The sequence below is a fragment of the Hirundo rustica genome, unplaced genomic scaffold, assembly GCF_015227805.2.
Source record: "Hirundo rustica isolate bHirRus1 unplaced genomic scaffold, bHirRus1.pri.v3 scaffold_137_arrow_ctg1, whole genome shotgun sequence".
NCBI lineage: Eukaryota > Metazoa > Chordata > Aves > Passeriformes > Hirundinidae > Hirundo > Hirundo rustica.
In genome coordinates, this window is record NW_026690223.1 from 79,197 (window position 1) to 83,926 (window position 4,730).

A 4,730-nucleotide genomic window follows, 5' to 3' on the forward strand; every position below is an offset into this window, starting at 1 on the left:
GCAGGTTCGGTAATAGTAGCACCCTTGAAAACAAGCCAGGATATTTGGTTGGGCCCGCCATTGAGAATTAGTTGTCAATACACCTTGAAGAATAATTGCAAAAGAAGAATAAGGATTAGCTGGTGGAAAGAGAGAGAGATGGAATGGGATCAATTGAAGGAAGGAAGTAGTGAGTGGAAGAAAGAGTCTAAAGGGGTCGGGTGGTATAATATCACATCTTTTGCTTCAACAACTATGGCAGGGAATTATCTGTGTATAGTTAAGTGTGGATTGGATGGAGGATTTGGACTTCGGGAAGTGGTCGCTAGAACAAACCCGGATCAGGGAATAGGAGCAAATGAAAGAACAATCTTAGCAGTAGAAAGAGAAAATATTGCTTTAAATTGTACAATATCCCAAAATTACACTGAGTATGGGTGGTGGCATGAAACAAGGACTAGGCCGGGATCAAAGTATAAAATCACAGCAGGGAAAAAGGAAATAGCATTGCAGATTACTAATGTACAGAAAGGGGATGACGGAGGAGAATATTGGTGTTGGATAGCCCGAGGTAATTGGTGGGGTCACAGTCAGGTAACGTTAAGAGTAAGGGACATACGAGTTACCAGACAGGTCCCAGAGAGAAATCAAACCCTAAAAATAAGAGAAGGACAGGAAAATTTAATAGTAGGACTAATTCGAGACTTCGGAAGAATGCAAAATACAACTTCAATAACAGCCTGCCTGCCTCTTCCTCAAGCGGCTGGAGACCTGATCCCGTGGGGAATTATACCCATAAGGGAGATGCCAAGTGCCACCGCGAATGTGACCTGGAACTGTGAAATAGTGTCTAAGGAGATTTTAGACTGGGTAGAGGTTTGTATGTTACGAAGAAAGATTAGTAAGCAAAATTGTCAGCAAATACCAGGATATTATAGATGGATAGAGGATTCAAAATTGTCAGCAGATACCAGGATATTATGGATGGATAGAGGATCCAAGCTTAAGGGAAATTGTTTGGTGATTGGAAAAGTGTCCGAGCCATGCGATAAGATCCGAGTTCGGAATAAGAGAAAGAAGATAGAAGAAGTATGTCAGAATACCACTGAGACAATGACAATGGAGGAGTGGAAAACAATCTGGGGACCTAGTCTGTTAGAAACTTATAGTTACCTAGGGAAAGTGAATTGGTGCATAGTGTGGGAAGGGAAAAAGAATCAAGATTTTGGGCAGAAGTCATTATTCAAAGAACAATATAGGAAAAAGGTGGAGATAATGGAGTTATGGAATTGTACACAGGTACTAACCTGTGACACTCCACCAGTGCAGATTGGACTTGAACCAGTGCGAGTGCTGTTGCAGTGGGGATGTGAATGTAGAGGATATAATCACACCCTTACAAAGAAAGAAAAGGAGCCCTGGGATTGCAAGACGACCACAGTTAGGAGCCCAGGAAATTTAGTTTGGGTTATGGGACATGGATTATGGACTACGCACATGCCCATAGATGGTGCAGTTACACAAATTACATTAGGGGTTCCTACCTTATGCCCATTCTGGAAAACTTCTAAGCTGCAAGAAAAGGAATTGGTAAGCAGAAAGAAAAGGGAGATAGAAGATGGTGCTTCGATTCAGGAAGATTGGCATGAACCTGATGATGGAGTAAAAGTAGGATGGATGTTAGAATCACTGTTTGCCCCTATATCATCTTACAGAAACAGGGAGATGTTGTACCGATTATTAGGACAGACGGAGAGGCTTGCAGCTACAACTAAAAGAGGTTTTAGAGACTTGAATCTTCAGCTGCAAGCGACTACTAGAATGACATTACAGAATAGAATGGCATTAGATTTGCTGCTACTTAAGGAACATGGGGTTTGTGGATACTTAAGAAACAGAGTAGACCATTGCTGCGTGCACATCCCAAACGTGACGGAAGAAATAGAAAAAGATATAGATCAATTAGAACAAATAGAATCCAAAACAAAGGAAATACAAAAAGATGCTGAGCATAATTGGGTAGGAGCCCTGTTGAGCTCCTTAGGGATCCAGGTTTCCGGTTGGGTATCATCTATAATACAATATGTAATAATGTTTGTAATCGTGATAATTCTAGTGATCATTGTATATAGATGTCTTTTAGGAATGATTTTGAAAGAAGGGGCTCACACCAAAAGGGTAATACAAGCAGTTACCCGAAGAGAAGTGATACAACCTCGTGTAGCTGAGACTCAAACCTAAAAAAAAAATTGAGCATCCTTGCAACGGAATTGAAGAATGCTCAAGAGGGCGACTTGTTGGAAATTAGCCATGTTGCTAGGAGAAGTATAAGGAAAGAATGTGCTGACAAACGAAGCATGAGGAACGGACCAAGACGTCGCGGTTAGGTGCTCACGGTGGTCAAAGAAGAATAGAATTTATGGTGGGAGCCTTTGTGTAAATAGAGATAGGGAAGCAGGTGTTGTGGGAATGGGATATAGTCTATAGAAATTAGAAGATTAATGTTAAACTGAAATGTCATGTATAGCACGTACGTTGATGATGTAATCTGTAAGAAATAGTATAAAACCTGTAAGAAAATGAGGGTCGGTGGGATTCTGATTTGGGACGCTAGTCCCCGGGTCCCCGGGCCCGAATAAAGCACCGCATAAACTACTTTGTGGTTTGTGTTTCTCTTCGTTGGGCAACACCGCTAGAACCCACGCTGGCTCCACGACCGTCCTGGCAGGGTCCCAGCTTCCCAAACCCCAAACCCCGCTCCTTGATTCCCCACCACTCGATTAGATTTGGCCCCGCTTCTCAGCCCCGCTGTCCCGGCCCCGCAGAACTCATTAGAAGTTAGATACACTCCACCCGCCAGGAGAACCAGGAGACAGTTAAAAAGGTTAAATGAAGCGGAAAGTGAAAATGAGGGCGAAAGAGGTAACCTCTTCCCTTCTGAGGGAGGTGCCCACGGCCCCAGGAATCATCGGATACTTAAACGTACCGATCAATACAAGTGATGTGAGAGCCTTTAAAAAGGAAATGGGAAAGCTTATGAATGACCCTTTAGGGGTATCAGAGAGGTTAGATAAGTTTCTAGGAACTAGAATATACTCATATGAGGACCTTACTGCGATTTTAAAGTCGTTGTTTAATACCGAAGAGAGGGAAATGATAAAGCAAGCAGGAATGAGGGAGTGGAAACACCGAAAACCCCAAAGCACCCCTGGGGATCAGAAATAGCCAAGCCAGGATCCCCGGTAGAACGCTTATACAGAGGAAAGTAAAAGAAGTATGATTGACATGAAGAATATAATAATTCAAGGCATCAGGGAGGCAGTACCCAGGGAACAAAACCTAAGCAAGGTATTCAGGGAATGCCAAGGGGAGGACAAAACCCCCACTGAATAGTTAGAGAGATTAAGAAGGAGCCTCCAGGTATACTCCAAAACCAATCCTGACTCTCCTGTGGGGGGGGGAAGTTTTGTTAAAAACCCAATTTGTAGCTAAATCATGGGAGGTTATACGGAGGAAATTAGAAAAATCGAGGGTTGGCAGGAAAAGGGGTTGCAGGAGTTGCTTAGAGAAGCCCAGAAAGTATATATGAGGAGAGATGAGGAGAAACAGAAAATGCAGGTGAAGGTATTAGTAGCAGCTGTAAGGGAAGCCCAAAAACAGGAACATTCCCAAAATTTAAGGAAAACATTAAAAAGGGCCCCTCAGAAAAAGCCAGTCCTTTCTTCAAAAAAGGACCAGGAAGATTAGGAGTGTCAAGGGCTTTTTATTTTGGGGTCCGTAACATCTAAGAAGCCCGTGGTAAAACTTAAAATAGGACCCGAAAAGAAGGAGATGGAATTCTTAGTAGACTCTGGGGTGGAGAAAAGTTCTTTTAAACAGCTGCCCCCAGGGTGCAAAATCAGTAAGGATTCTATAGTAGTCATAAGAACAAAAGAACAAAATAGTCAAAAATGTAGAAACCCAGTAAGCAGGGGATGGCCCACATGCCTACAGGCAATTGTAGCAGTGGCCCTGCTAGTGGAAGAAGCTAAGAAAATTACCTTTGGGGCCCCGTTAGTAGTCTATACTCCCCACAATGTGAGGAGTATCCTACAGCAAAAAGCAGATAAGTGGCTTACTGATGCAAGGCTTTTAAAATACGAAGCCATACTCATTCATGCACCTAAATTTGAACTAAGGACAACTACAGCCAAAAACCCAGCTGAGTTCCTTTTTAGGGAAGCATCAGAAGGGCTCACTCATAATTGTTCTGAACTAACAAAATTCCAAACAAAGGTTAGAGCAGATTTAGAAGAGGAAGAACTAGAGGAGGAGGAAAAATAGTTTGTGGATAAGTCAGCACGAGTTTTAGAAGAGAAAAGAAAGTCAAGTTATGCCATCATAGATGAGAAAACAAGAGAAGTAGTCAAATCTGGCCCCTTAAGTGCATCTTAGTCAGCACAAGCCTGTGAACTCTATGCAGTCCTGCAAGCTCTAAAAGAGCTAGAAAGAAGAGCAGAGACCATTTTCACAGATTCAAAATATGCTTTTAGAGTAGTACACACATTCAGAAAGATTTAAGACGAAAGAGGACTAATAAACACACGGAGAAAAAGCTTAGTACATGAAAACTTAATAAGACAAATTTTACAAGCAATAAGAGAACCTAAAGCCATTGCAATAGTATATGTAAAAGAACATCAGGTGGGGATGCAAATCAGAACAAAGGGAAATAAAGAGGCAAGAAGGGCAGCGCTCCTGACCCTGAATGC